General features: G+C 44.9%; 1 long non-coding RNA gene and 1 other non-coding gene across 6 annotated transcripts in view; one reads left to right on the top strand and one right to left on the bottom strand.

The window, feature by feature from the left end:
* The first annotated feature begins 749 nt into the window (after window positions 1–749).
* Window positions 750–15523, top strand: part of LOC107975230 (uncharacterized) — a 69169-nt gene continuing 54395 nt past the window's right edge. For 2 of the 5 annotated variants that reach the window (XR_008548617.1, XR_002944276.2), the window contains exon 1: window positions 750–1323. This is a non-coding gene — a long non-coding RNA (uncharacterized LOC107975230). The remainder of the gene's footprint in view (window positions 1324–15523) is intronic. The other 3 variants (XR_680935.4, XR_001718613.3, XR_001718614.3) reach the window with 3 other exon arrangements.
* On the bottom strand, window positions 4360–4454 carry MIR587 (microRNA mir-587). Its single transcript, NR_035926.1, has one exon. It is a non-coding gene; the product is annotated as a microRNA mir-587 (primary transcript).

Genomic DNA, 15523 nt, shown 5'->3' with positions numbered 1-15523 from the left:
CTTCAAGAAGAGGTACAAAACACTGCATGGCACCCAGCACGTACAAGTCCCTTGGTCAGTACAGCTGTTATCATTACGAGTGACATTACTGCTTAATTCTAACAACACCACCATAAGGCAGGTATTATTATACTATCTCTATTTTGTGGATGACAAAATTGAGGTTCAGAAAAGAGAAGCAATTGGTGTAGGGGGTTGAAAATTGAAACACAGCGTATCTGACTCCAACGCCTGTGTGTCCAAGCCCTGTGATAGGGAGAGATGTAGGTGTTCCACAGTACCTGGCAAGGCAACAACTGGCGATGGTAAAGGGCCAGTATGGAGTGGGGTTGGGTGAGGGTAAGGGAGTTAGGGAGGGAAAGAAGCCCTCTCTCTTGAAAAGTTCCCCAGGGCTGGGCTGCCGTGCAAAGCCACTCAGCAGGAAGTATGGGACCAACGGAGGCCAGAGGCAAGACTCTCCTGGCTGCCCCACAGGCTTAGAGCTGGGAGGCAGGTGCTGCGTGCCAGCAAGAAGAGCAGCCTCTAGAAGAGAGAGAAGTAGCCCTGGCACCTGGGGGAGCCATACCTGGGATGGACAAAGGTAGGCATGGCTGCTGAGCCTGCACTGAGTAGATGGTCCTGGATGCTCCGGCAGGTGTGGTGCGGCTTGGTTTCCAGCAATCTTGCTGGTGGGTGTTCAGCCAGTGACTGTATGTGTATGTCTTTGTCATTGTTGTTATCAGTATTATGGTGATGACTTTCTCTGACTTTTATGCATTTAGGCTAAAGGAACCTGGAAAAACACATGAATCAAAATAAAAGTTGATTCACCTTTCCAGGGCAGAGTTACCAGCGTCAAAACTCTCAGGCGAGATCTACCAGTGACGTTCTGACCGCATGCCTCTCTGCAAGGAAAGTGGTATGTGTTGTTTTTTCCAGCAGTGGAAATACAAATGATTAACTCTGGAAACCATGGCTGTTTCACTGATAACTAATTTGTTTGCTGATAAATGATTACCCAGGAGCCAGAATAGAGACCCAAAAGTCAAACTGCAAAAATTATTAAGTTCCCTCTGTATGCAGAATATTGTGCAACATGGTTATGGGTACTACAGTGGATGTGAGTGTGTAGACCTTGTACAATAGAGCTTATAGGCTAATGAGAAGACAGGAAGAAACAACAGGAACACATATAGCTGGAATGCAGATGGGATCTGTGCTACTTACGCTAGCCATGGGATGATTAGAACAAGATAAGAGACATGAGGAAGACTTCTTCAAGGAGGTGCTCAAGCCATGTTTTGGAAAAGAGAACTCAAGGTCTGGCAGGGAGAAAGGAGCAAGGTAACCAGGGGAAGTCTTGGAGGAGAGCAAGATGATGCTGAAACTGCCCTCACTGTTGGTTTTAATGTTGTTCTTGTCTTACTGGTCGATTCAGAGCATTCACGGTGCAAGAGAGATAGGGACATTTGATTTAAGAAATAGAGCAGAATCTCCTAAAATTAAATCAGAATTTTTGATGGAGTAGAGGTCAGAGCTATGTTTTGGAAGTGTTTGGGAAATTGTTAGTTTTGTTCCCAGGATCTGATGCTTTTGTGGTTGAATATTCCATGTGAATGTTTTCTCTGCCCATGCAAATAGTAGGTCTCCCAGACAAATATCTCAGTGGTGCCAGCACTTCATTTTCCAAATGTAGGAGGATCTTTCTAATACTTCCTTTGTGGGGAACATGTAACTGTTGGAGGCTTGTAATCATATATATATTTTAAAGAAAGATTTTTTTTATCAACAGGCTATATGGAAATATATTCAAAACTGTTAGTATTATGGTTGGATATTAATTTTGAAGTATTATATAGTTTTTTTCTTCCTGTATTTCTTTCTTAACCCTCTCACCTACTTCTCTTCTTGTTTTTATTATTTATTTATTTATTTATTTATTTATTTTGAGGCAGAGTCTCACTCTGTTGTCCAGGCTGGAGTGCAGTGGCATGGTCTCCACTCACTGCAACCTCCATCTCCCAGGTTCAAGTGATTCTCTTGCCTCAGCCTCCCAAGTATCTGGGATTACAGGCATGTGCCACCACACCCAGCTAATGTTTGTATTTTTAGTAGAGACAGGGTTTTGCCATGTTCTCCAGGCTGGTCTCGAATCTCTGACCTCAGGTGATCCCCCCGCCTCGGCCTCCCAAAGTACTTCTTGCTTTTTTGAGCAAGGTTACTCTGTCCTCATTGTCTTAGTGAAGGGATGGTAAACAGGGGACAGAGATATAGAAGCCCATTTTCCTGGCTTTTGAGTTTTTAAAACCCTTGTGTGTAAAGGAAGGACTCTGACTTATACAAGAGATTTAGGAGAATATGTGGTGCTCCACTTGAAGCTCCCTGTCTCCAGTATCTGGGGACTTGGTGTGGGGGAGGTGGGTCACAGAGAAAGTAAGAACTGTATATTCATTAGGGAATTCTTGAATGTGGTATTGTGTGTCCTGGGTGAATGGGAATGGAACCCACTGATTAGCTTGTCGACATTTCTGTAGACTAAGATTTGTACCTGCAACTGTCTAGTGCTAAATGGTAAATATTTTTCTTCCAGTTGATTTGCCTGGGGTTCTCATTAACTTTCTAGAAGATTTTGGATAGAACTCTTGGATATTTAATGTCACAAATTTTAGTTTTGATCTTGCCTCTTGGGCTCAATATTGCATTCCTGTAACTCTCCAAATTACCGAAAAACAATTATTGGAATAACCCAAGTTTACATGAAAAGTAAACACAGAAAAGAGCTGGAAAAACAGCATGTGATGGGTCATGGCCAGATTTGCCCATGGAAAGCCCCTAAGTGGATGTAAGTAGAAAATTAGGTCCTGTAACATAAGTGCAGATAAAGGGAAGTTGCTTAATATGGAGCACCAGCACAGAAAAGAAGAATGATTTTACATAAACATTGTGCAGTAAGTCTCTTAGAACCCCAAACCTGGGGCATAGGCCTGGGGGATGTGGTTTATTGGGTTAAAGAAGGATTGTCTGAAACGGTGATATACATCATCCTAGGGGCTGGCATGCCCTTTCTGGAGGGGAGAGGAGCCTTTGTTCTGGGCTTCTGGAGTCTTGTAGATTCCTCATCCTGAGAGCTGCTGCCCACAGCCACCACCCCACGTAGGTGTATCCAGTTTAGAAACAAAAGGGGGACTCTGGCAGGCTGGCTGCTATGCTGTATTTGTGGTCATTATTACTATTATTATTATTATTATTATTTTTTGAGATGGAGTTTCGCTTTTGTTGGCCCAGGCTATAGTGCAATGGTGCGATCTCAGTTCATCGCAACCGCTGCCTCCTGGGTTCAAGCAATTCATCTGCCTCAGCCTCCTGAGTACCTGGGATTACAGGCATGCGCCACCACGCCCCACCAATTTTGTATTTTCAGTAGAGACGAGGTTTCTCCATGTTGGTCAGGCTGGTCTCGAACTCCCAATCTCAAGTGATCTGCCCACCTCAGCCTCCCAAAGTGCTGGGATTATAGGCATGAGCCACTGCACCCGGCCTTGTGGTCATTATTTTTAAATACTGTAGTATAAGTAATGGAATATGTGTGTAAATCAATTAATCCTAATCTGCTTTTACTCTTTAGGGTTGATTAATTAGTGGATAACACAAAAAAGTGAACTCTAGTCTGTGTCAACAACTGAGTTTCCTTTATTTGCACACAAAAGTGTTAAAAGTAATTGTTGATTTGGCAAACCAGCAGATTTTTTTTTGTTTGGTTAGGAGTAATCTAATGGGACTAATTGTCTTGTGTGAATAAGGGATAAAAATGATCAAGCCCAATAATTATGCCATCTGTGTAGGGCTGGGAGTCTAGAGCCCACTGGTGTGACATCTCCAAGGATAAGACCACTCTCCCCTTGCCCCCCACCATCTAACCATAGGAAACCAGTCTTTGCATTTGCTTCAAAAACTTGTCTCCAACATTTGCAGGCTGGGGCAAGAGTGCAAATGGAGACCCACATAGCATATGTTTAAACATCTAAAAGCTATAAATCCAGCCAAGAAACCATAATATAGAACATACTCTATCCTCTTGCCTTGAAAAATATATATTCAGAGGGACCTAGAATATCAAGTTTGGATATAGAATTCTTCGACTCAGAGTTCCATCTGCTTGTCCCAGTGTCTCCGTTCTCTGTCTGCTCCCAGCTCCATCCCTCATCCCATATTAAAGACACCCCAGTCTGCATAGCCCATTCTTTATAAATGGCTGCCTGGTGGCCTAGGGATGAGGACAGCCATGAGACAGATGATCCTCAGGACTCAGACCCCCTGAAGAGGCCTGAAGTGAGTTCAGAGCCCTTGGGATCCTGGGCACCAAAGAGTGGTTTAGGTGGGATATGGGATGGGCTTTCCACTGGTGATGAGTCACAGGTGCAGACACATTCCCTGAGCCCTGTGACTCATCACCTATGGAAAGAGGGTGCATAGGAGGGGCAGAAAGAGACCTTTTAAAGGACAGAGCCTAGGACAGCAACTCTCTCTTGCCTGGGTATTTCTGCTGTTTTTTGTTTAGGGGAGCCGGAGATTGCAAGGAGAGAGAGAGAGAGAGAGAGAGAGAGAGAGAGAGAGACCTCTCCTCTTAGCAAGGTTTTAAAAGATTAATATAATCTGGTATCTAACAAAGATCCCTGCATTTGATGAAATGTGGTCTGAGCTGAGACTTGCATTTATTGCAACAGCTCCACTTGGTAGCAAGCTAATCAGGGTGGGGACCTACAGTCTCTACTTGTGTCCAACCACAGGAGGTGACTGATATTTTTTATGGTGAGATCATGGCTTACTGATGCAGAATCAAGCATGCCCCAAGAGTTCTGTTTGCATCTGTTTACCTCCTCACTGGACCTGACACATGCTGAATGATTAGTTGGGTGTAGTAAGAGCGTCTGTTTCTCCTTGCACATTTGAAAATGAAGTTCTCAAGTAGGTAGTGTAAAGTCATGAATCTAATTCATAGTTCCTCTCTCTCAGTCCACCATGCACCCTTCAGCAAGCACTCTCTTCCCACTGGTCTTTGAGCCTCATTCAGCCCCAGCTGGTGAGTTGAGGAAATAAGCCTGGGTGAATGTGAGCTCTGATAATCCAAGGGCTTTCAGAAAACCACAACAAGCCAGGAAAACCACCAAGTTTTCCATGGAGGCAGCAGGGAAAGGGAGGAGGATGGGTCTGAGTGTCTGCTAGATTCTAGACTCAACTTTGCTGAGGATTTACCAGTGAATTTGTACAAATCTCTTCCGTCTTTCTTTCTCAGTTTCTCTGTCTAAAATGATGAGTGTGAATTAAATGGCCTAAAGTCCCTTCTAGTGCCAAAACTCTTGGGTTGTTTGGCTCTCATTGGCTACAGTGCCTTCTAATGTAAGCAAATGTAAAATTCCCTCTTCCCTCTTCAGCGCAAATGGACTTCATTCTCAAGGCACAATGGGGAGCCTGTATCCTGGAGGGCCCTAAGAAAGGAGCCAAGTCCATTGGCTGTGAGTCGACAGGGACAGGAGTCCTTCTACCAATCTCTGTGTGGCTGGCCCAGACCGCCTGCTCAGCCAGGCAGTGCTCCTGTAAAAGCAGAATAATTTTCATTCCCCTCACATTAGTTTAAGCGAGGATTCACTTTTGTGTCTGCATGTCAGTTGATACTCAGTGGATCGCGTGGTTTATAGCTGGACTGATATCGTTTAAATCTGGAACTCTTTTCCTCTGGCCTCAATAACCCAAGCGACTTGTATGCTTTTCCTCAGCTCCCTCCCTTTTCAGGAAAAGTGATGAAGAGGTCAAAGAGAACACAGTGAGAGGGAAGTTGCTGGAGCAAGCTTTCCCCAGCTGTAATGTTCTCTCAGACGTCAAGGTTGTACCCTGTTCTTAGAGGTTGTTCCAGATCTTAGATAGTCACTATGCCCAGAGGTAAATACAGCTGGGGCAGCAGCCAGAGGGAATGATCCTCCAGCTGCCCGCTGCTGTCCTTAAGTGTGGCTGTCATGAGACGCACAAGTTTGCAGGGAAGACTGAGTGCCTAGATTGCGGGAAGAAAGATAAAATTCCTCAGCCTTGTTTACGTCCTAAATTGGTAGTCTGACTTGGTGAGCTATAGATTATAAGGAGGTTGCTTTGCAGACTGTGAGGAGTCACCGAGCAGCTATTCAATGGCAGAGGTGAGCCTGGCATCGTGGTGGCCCCTTCTCATCCAGGGGCTCGCCCACCTTCCTCTCTTCCTCATGTCCACTTTGGTTCTCCTGCCTGATGCTCTTTCCCTCCCTCGGCCGCCTAGGTCAGCTCAGGCCCCACAAGTGTTTCTCATCATGACACCTCTCTTCCCTGGTACCCACCCCTACGTTCCTGCTTCCTGCCTGTGAGTATGTTAGGGTGCTGTCAGCAGGACTGTGGGGTGGAGATGCCTGACGCCTCTCACCTGAAGATAAGAGGTGAGCAGGCAAAGTGCCTGAGTCTGTCTGTTCTGCTATAGCAAAATACCTGAGACTATATTGGGGTAAATTTTTTTTTTTTTTTTTTTACTTTTGAATAAAATGTTTGTGTAATATCAAGAAAAGATGGCCCTGCAGTGATTTGTCTTTGGGGGAGGAGGGGAACTGGCAGGGGAGAAAGATTGTGGTTCAGAAGAAAATTATAGTGTTAGATTAACCTTGGATTCCTGGGTAGCCAGGTGTTCAGCCATGGTATGGAGCTGCCCACAATGCCCCTCCTCAGCATGAAGCAGCCACAAAGATTGATGACCAGATTCCTCATGATGGAGAACTGAATTAATCTGTTTTCTCGCTGCTGATAAAGACATACCTGAGACTGGGAAATTTACAAAAGAAAGAGGTTTAAGAGACTTACAGTTCCACATGACTGGGAGGCTTCACAATCATGGCAGAAGGCAAGGAGGAGCAAGTCATGTCTTACATGGATGGCAGCAGGCAAAGAGAGAGTTTGTGCAAGGGAACTCCTCTTTATAAAACCATCATATCTCATGAGGCTTATTCACTATCATGAGAACAGCACGGGAAAGACTTGACCCCATGATTCAGTTACCTTCCACTGGGTCCCTTCCACAACATGTGGGAATTCAAGAAGAGATTTGGGTGGGTACACAGCCAAACCATATCATTCTGCACCTGGCCCCTCCCAAATCTCATGTCCTCACATTTCAAAACCAATCATGTCTTTCCAGCAGTCCCCCAGAGTCTTAACTCAGTTCAACATTAACTGAAAAGTCCACAGTCCAAAGTCTTATCCAAGACAAGGCAAGTCTCTTCCACTTATGAGCCTGTAAAATCAAAAGCAAGTTAGTTACTTCCTAGACAAAATAGGGTAAAGGCATTGGGTAAATAAAGCCATTCCAAATGGGAGAAATTGGCCACAACAAAGGGGCTACAGGCCCCATACAAGTCTGAAATCCAGCGGGGCAGTTAAAGCTTAAAGTTTCAAAATGATCTCCTTTGACTCCACATCTCACATCCAGGTTGTGCTGATGCAAGTGGTGGGTTCCCATGGTCTTGGGCAGCTCCACCCCTGGGGCTTTGCAGGGTACAGCCTCCCTCCTGGCTGCCTTCATGGCTGGCATTGGGTGTCTGCAGCTTTTCCAAGCACACGATGCAAACTGTCAGTGCAGCTACCATTCTGGGGTCTGGAGGATGGTGGCCCTCTTCTCACAGCTCCACTAGGCAGTGCCCCAGTAGGGACTCTGTGTGGGGACTCTGACCCCACATTTCCCTTCTATACTGCCCTAGCAGAGGTTCTCCATGAGGGCCCCACCCCTGCAGCAAACTACTGCCTGGGAACCCAGACATTTCCATACATTTCCTGAAATCTAGGCAGAAGTTCCCAAACCTCTGTTCTTGACTTCTGTGCACTTGCAGACTCAATGCCACATGGAAGTTGCCAAGGCTTGGGGCTTGCACCCTCTGAAGCCATGGCCCGAGCTGTACATTGGCCCCTTTTAGTCATGGCTGGAGCAGCTGGGACACAGGCACCAAGTCCCTAGAATGCACACAGCAGAAGGACCCTGGGCCCAGACCATGAAACCATTTTTTCCTCATAAACCTCCAGGCCTGTGATGGGAGGGGCTGCTGCAAAGGTCTCTAACATGTCCTGGAGACATTTTTCCCATTGCCTTGGGGATTAACATTCGGCTCCTTGTTACTTATGCAAATTTCTGCAGCTGGCTTGAATTTCTTCTCATAAAATGGAATTATCTTTTCTATCGCATTGTTAGGCTGCAAATTTTCCAAACTTTTATGCTGTGCTTCCCTTATAAAACTGAATGCCTTTAATGCTACCCAAGTCACCTCTTGAAAGCTTTGCTGCCTAGAAATTTCTTCCACCAGGTGCCCTAAATCATCTCTCTCAAGTTTAAAGTTCCACAAATCTCTAGGGCAGGGGCAAGATGCCACCAGTCTCTTTGCTAAAACATAGCAAGAGTCACCTTTGCTCCAATTCCCAACAAGTTCCTTATCTCCATCTGAGACCACCTCAGCCTGGATTTCCTGTCCATATCATCAGCATTTTGGAAAAAGCCATTCAACAAGTCTCTAGGGAGTTTCAAACTTTCCTATATTTTCCTGTCTTCTTCTCCATACTGTGCCGACCTCTGTCAAAGTTGCTTCCATATTTTTCCAAAGTTGCTTCTATATTTTTGGGTATCTTTTCAACAGCTCCCCACTCTATTGGTACCAATTTACTGTATTAGTCTGTTCTCACACTGCAGATAAAACATACCTGAGACTGAGCAATTTGCAAAAGAAAGAGGCTTAATGGACTTACAGTTCCACATGGCTGGGGAGGCCTCATGATCATGGCAGAAGGCAAGGAGGAGCAAGTCATGTCTTACATGGATGGCAGCAGGCAAAGAAAGAGAACTTATGCAGGGGAACTCCTCTTTATATACCCATCAGATCTTGGGCTTATTCACTATCATGAGAACAGCATGGGAAAGACTTGCCCCCATGATTCAGTTATATCCCACTGGGTCCCTCCTGCAACATGTGGGAATTCAAGATGAGAGGTGGGGACACAGCCAAACCATATCAAGGACTGATAAGTAGAAAGAGGGGCGGAGGACTAAAACCAGCCCAATTGTCCCATAGAACTGATGTTTTTGGTTTCTTTGAATAAACATAGAAATTGATCCTCCCAGTCTTAAAACTTGAGAAAGTTACGTTTGTCTTATATGAGTTTCTTTCTCAGGAAACCAACAATCAACCCTCCCAGATAGTGGCAAGGAACTAAAACTTACCAGATCATAGCATCTGGACAGTGAGACTCCAGAGCCCCTCACCTATCATGACTGCCTAACTGGCCACCTGCTTCTTGTTGACCAACTCCTCTTCCTTACCCCTCTTGAGCTCCTATTTTCCCACACATGGCTTCATTTCTTACCTGCTATATAAACTCTTCATTTTAGTCAGTCGGGGAAATGGATTTGAGACTGATCTCCCATCTCCTGGGCTGTAGCACCCAATTAAAGCCTTCTTCCCTGGCAATACGCTTTGTCTCAGCGATTGGCTTTTTGTGTGGCAAGCAGCAGGACCTAGACTGAACCTCTGGCATTTTGGTAACAGACATGGGTATATTATGTGATGCTGAGGTTTAGGGTATGATTGATCCCATCACCCAGGTAGTGAGCATAGTACCCAATGGTTAGTTTTTTAACCCTTGTGGCCTCCCTTCCTTCTCCCACTAGTAGTCCTCGGTGTCTATTGTTGCCATCTTTGTGTCCATGAGAACGCAACGTTTAGCTCCCACTTACAAGTGAGGACATCAGTATTTGGTTTTCTATTCCTGCATTCATTTGCTTAGGATGATGGACTCCAGCTGTATCCATGTTGCTGTAAAGGACATAATTTCATTCTTTTTTATGGTTGTGCAAATATCACTTACAATTTGTAAATGAAGAAAATGGGCTGGGTGTGGTGGCTCACACCTGTAATCCCAACACTTTGGGAGCCCGAGGCAGGAGGATCGCTTCAGCCCAAAAGTTTGAGACCAGTCTGGGCAACATAGTGAGACCCCATCTCTAAAATAAATAAATAAACAAATAATGATTCCATACTCTATCATGACAATTTAACTTAGCTAGGTCATCTTACACTAAACATGGACAATTTTAAGGGTTATCTTGTATAACATTACTCACTAGCAGTTGATGCAGGTGGAGAATATTTAGCTGAAAGACTTAAAAATGCTTTATTCTTGGCTACTCAAAGTGTGGTTCATGTATCAACAGCATCAGCATCACCTGAGAGTTGTTAAAGTGCAGACTCTCAGATCCTACTCAGACCTGACAAATCAAAATCTGCATCCTAACCAGATTCCCCAGGTGATTTGTAGGCACATTGAAGTTTGAAAAGCAAATTGGCCACCTACCAGAATGACCTGATATACTTTAAAATCTAGTTACCTGGGCTCCATTCCCAAAGTTTGTTTCAACAAGTTTGGAGCAGAGCCCAGTGAACTATGTATTTTTAAAAAATACCCTCCAAAACAGATAAGTTTGGGAACCATCACTCTAGCCCTTCCTCTCTATTCTGCTGATGAAGAAAATGAGGCACAGTGTGGTGAAATGATCTCATCAAATTAACAGCAGGTTAAAATCCAGGCCGGGCACAGTGGAGGATCACTTGAGCCTAGGAGTTCGAGGCCAGCCTGAGCAACATGGCAAGACCCCCCGCCCCCACCCCACCATCTCTATTAAAAAAAAAAAAAAAGCCAGGCATGGTGGTGCACACCTGTAGTCCCAGCTACTTGGGAGGCTGAGGTGGAAAGACTGCTTGAGCCCAGATCATTGAGGCTGCACTGAGCCATGTTCGTATCACTGTACTCTAGCCTGGGCAACAGAGCAAGACCATCTCAAAATAAAATAAAATACTATAAAATACAGATCCCCTGACTACTAGACCAATTTAGCCTACACACACATACACACACACACACACACACACACACACACTCATCTTATTATATACAGTTGAAAAGACTGTGCTTATGGAATTTGTTCCAAGAAACAGAAGGGATTTTGCTTGACACAAACTGGAGCTTGGCAGCAATATGAAGAAATTTGAGTACTTGAGACTGGTTCTCAAGAAGCGTACATTCAATGGGGCAAAGAAGATACTGGGCAATCCAATAAATAAAAACAAATATAAGGAAAGGAACTCATGAATGCCTTTGCCACTCCACACTCATCTGTGTTGGAATTGTTTCCTTCTCTACAATCCCACAGAATTTTGTTTCTGTTTCCCCTGTGGACTACTTCTAGCCTCCATATCAAAATTCTTTATGTGTTGAGCTTTGTGCCTGGCCCATGAGTAACAAAGTACCAAACTCTTCCTTAAAGACCTTTGTCACCAGCCTATCAGTGCTTTGCACATAGTAGGAACTTATCAAGAGCATTTGAGGAGAGGATGGAGTGGTATTCACATAGTCATGTGATCAATTACTTATTGTTCAATATGTATGCTATGGACTAAATGTTTGTGCCCTCCCCCAGAATTTATATGTTGAAGTCCTAATTCCCAATATGATAATATGTGCAGATGGGGCCTTTGGGAGGCACTTAGGTTTAGATTAGGTCATGAGAGGTGGGGGCCATAGGATGGGATTCATGTCCTTATAAGAAGAAGAGACCAGAGCCCCCTCTCTCTGCCATGTAAGGGCCCTGCAAGAAGGCAGTTATCTGCACACCAGGAAGAGGGCCCTCACCAGACAATGAATCTACTGGCACCCCCTTAGGCTTCTCAGCTTCCAGAATGGTGAGAAATAAATGTTTGTTGTTTAAGCCGCTCAGTCAGTGGTATTTTGCTATAGCAGTCCAAACAGACTAAGATAATATGCATTACACTGAACTAAGTGGTGAGTAGAATACCAAGTTTATAAAACTCAGTCCCACCCTAAGGATACTTGTGTGTGTGTGTGTGTGTGTGTGTGTGTGTTAGAGGCAGGGTCTTGCTATGTTGCCCAGGCTTGTCTCAAATTCCTGGGCTCAAATGATCCACCCGCCTCGATCTCCCAAAGTGCTGAGATTACAGGCATGAGCCACTGCTCCCAGCCCCTAAGGATACTTATAATCTAGTAGGCAGATGATTCATGGTCTCTTAAAAATATATTCAAGATTACAAGACAATATGTAATAAGAGCCATTTGAAGGATATACACACAAGCAACTTTCCCAACCTATAAAACCCTTTTTATTTTTATTATTATTATTTTTTGAGACAGAGTCTCGCTCTGTCCCCCAGGCTGGAGTGCAATGGCATGATCTCAGCTCACTGCAACCTCTGCCTCCCAGGTTCAGGCAATTCTCCAGCCTCAGCCTCCTGAGTAGCTGGGATTACAGGTACCCACCACCACATCTGGCTAATTTTTGTATTTTTAATAGGGACGGGGTTTCACCGTGTTGGTCAGGCTGGTCTCGAACTCCTGACTTCAGGTGATCCACCCACCTGAGCCTCCCAAAGTACTGGGATTACAGGTGTGAAACACTGCACCTGGCTCAAAACCCTTTTTATAACAAATAATTTCAAATGGTCTCAGTTTTTCTGAACTGGAATTCATGAATAATATAGTTAACTTACATATGAACGATATAACTCACTCAAAATCAGTGTAATAAATTCCTTAACTCTGATATAAAGAAGAAATAAAATAAAAGCAATTTATAACAAAAAAAGTCTGAGGTCGGGAGTTCGAGACCAGCCTGACCAACATGGAGAAACCCCATCTCTACTAAAAATACAAAATTAGCCAGGCGTGGTGGCACATCCCTGTAATCCCAGCTACTCAGGAGGTTGAGGCAGGAGAATCGCTTGAACCCAGGAGGCAGAGGTTGCAGTGAGCCGAGATCGCACCATTGCGTTCCAGTCTGGGCAACAAGAGCAAGACTCCGTCTCAAAAAAAAAAATTGTTTCAACATATAAATGTTCAGGCACATTTACACCAAAAACCACAATGAAGTAGTCAGATACAAAACTGCTATGACTGGGATAGCTACAAATGCAAACTAATAGAGATATATTGTCCCAGAGATTGCACTGGGAGCAGCGTGACTGTGGATAATGTGTGTTTCCAAAGCAGTGACTAAAGGTAAGGTTCTGAACGAAGCAAAGAACGCTTTTCCCTGAATTTTCACAAAAGTTGAGTTCCTAGAAATGTGATGTGTATTAAAACTGTGCAAACAATACTTTGGGTATAAAAAGGGGGCTGGGTGTGGTGGCTCATGCCTGTAATCCCAGCACTTTGGGAGGCCGAGACGGGTGGATCACTTAAGGTCAGGAGTTTAAGACCAGCCTGGTGACCAACATGGTGAAACTCCATCTCTACTAAAAATATAAAAATTAGCTGGGTGTGGTGGCGGGTGCCTGTGATCCCAGCTACTAGGGAGGTTGAGGCAGGCGAATTGTTTGAACTGGGGAGGCGGAGGTTGCAGTGAGCCAAGATCATGCCACTGCACTCCAGCCTGGGTGACAGAGCAGACTCCGTCTCAAAAACAAACAAACAAACAAAAAACTCTGTGTGTAAACAGGAATTAGGTTCCAGGCTCAAATAATTAAAAATAGATTTTTTCACCCACCAGACTGCCTGGCAGCTCTTTAGAAGGTTGTGTGACATATGAACCAGTTCTTCCCTATATGAGAGTGTACCGTACATCGCAGGCTGTCCAGCATCGACCCCACTGATGGATGCTGGTAGTCCTCCCCGCCAGCACTCAACATTGTGACAGTCAAAAACATCCTCTCTACATTTCCAATGCCCCTGTTGGGGTAGCAGGACTCCCACTGAGAGACCCCAGTAGAGATGGTAAGTGGAGGCAGAGCAGCACCTCCCACACTTCCATGTGCCCTTGAATGCCCCCACGGATCTTGCTAACATGCAGATTTAGGATGTCTGGGGTGGAGCCTGAGAATCTGCATTTCTACCAGCTGTTCTTGGACCCAGGCTGGCGAGATCAGAGGAAGAAGAAATGACCTTGGGTTTAGGTAGCAAAGACTTCACAGAAAAGAAGGGAACGTAAACAAGGTTTTGAAGAATACATGGAGGTGGAGCTGATGACATCCCATGAGGTGCAGGCTGCTGGGAGGCAGGCACACTGGACCAGTGGAGAGGGATCCGTACGTAGCAAACTGTGTCCATAGTGAGCAAACAGCCTTGAGCCAACAGCAACAGCACTGCTGGGCACAGAGGGTAAAAATAACAACTCCCTACTGGGGTTGAGTCTGCCAGACCCTGGCAAAGTTCATTTCTTTCAATAAATCCAGCAGCGTCCCCTTTGATAAATACAGTCAAGGCTGGAACATGTGATGCTAACAAAATATGGTTTTAATTTGGGGCCCACTGCGCTCATGGTTAAATACTGCATGTGTGTATACACAAGCAGACTCACAGCGGGCCAAGTTTATATGCCTGGGCTGAGAATGGCTAAACCCATGAGGATTCAGTTATACAGATTTTGCTGCTCTGAAAAGCAACCTAATCACCATCATCAATTCTAATGCCCTAAGACTTCTTAGGAACATGGAAGCTTTTAAAGTTCAGCCATTTGTGCATTTGCATCCAGTGCAGACGCAGGGGCACATTTGTTTTCCTGATATTTTACGCCTACTTTATTGTCATATGTTGTCTGACATTCCGAAGATAACATGCTGTTTTAATCAACAGCTCAACACTGCTTTAAAACTTGATGGTCCATAGCTTTGTAGCAAAGGGAGGTGGGGAGGAAATGAGAATCAGAGTTTAGCAACAGACCAAGGCTTGTTCTGGTGGGATTAATTCCTGGGAACACAGAAACTCTCAGAGTTTTTGTTAGTCTGTGTGTGTCAGTTTTGGAACAGCCCAGGGAAAGAAGGAAACTGGCTAAACAAGTTTCAGTCTGGCCTCTGCGGTGGACGCTGCTGGTAACTGGACCTCCAGGCCATCATGAATAATGAAGAAGTCTGCTTCTTCAAGAGTGCAGGTCACAGCAACTGCACTGAGGCAACTGCCCAGCAAACCAAAGATTACAGCACCTGTCCAGTAATCTTATGGGGGAAACAAACAAAGCTGGGAATGCAGTGAGCAGCAGGTGTCCTCAGGGCGGTAGGAGGGCAGAGAAAGTGAAGAAGCCAGGTGGGTAGTGGGAGTGGGAACCTACCCGAAGTTCCCCAGTGCAGGACACAGAACAGTTGGCCCTTCCAGAGACCAGCTCCTCAGGAAGGTGAAACTCAGGGAAGGGAGCTGGTTGTTTCATGAAACAAGCAAGGATCAGAATAATTTCCTGAAAGGACTGGAGGTTTATCACATGCGGAATACCAGTATGAAGGGAGCTGCAGGAATTCTTCATTCCAGGAGGCACCTGCCCTGTTGCATTTTGAAATTGGCTAAAAATGTATTTCTATTTTATTATTATTTATTCGTAGTGACAGAAAAAGCCTGAGATCCTGTGAGCAGCGACTTCCCAGTTAGTCACTGGTCAGCTAGAGACTATCTAAGGTAGAAAAGCTTGATGGGAATACTTAAATTTTGCATACCCATGTTCATT

The sequence above is a fragment of the Pan troglodytes genome, chromosome 5 (genome assembly GCF_028858775.2).
Source record: "Pan troglodytes isolate AG18354 chromosome 5, NHGRI_mPanTro3-v2.0_pri, whole genome shotgun sequence".
In the NCBI taxonomy this organism is placed as follows: domain Eukaryota; kingdom Metazoa; phylum Chordata; class Mammalia; order Primates; family Hominidae; genus Pan; species Pan troglodytes.
This window is presented reverse-complemented; position numbering and strand designations above follow the sequence as displayed.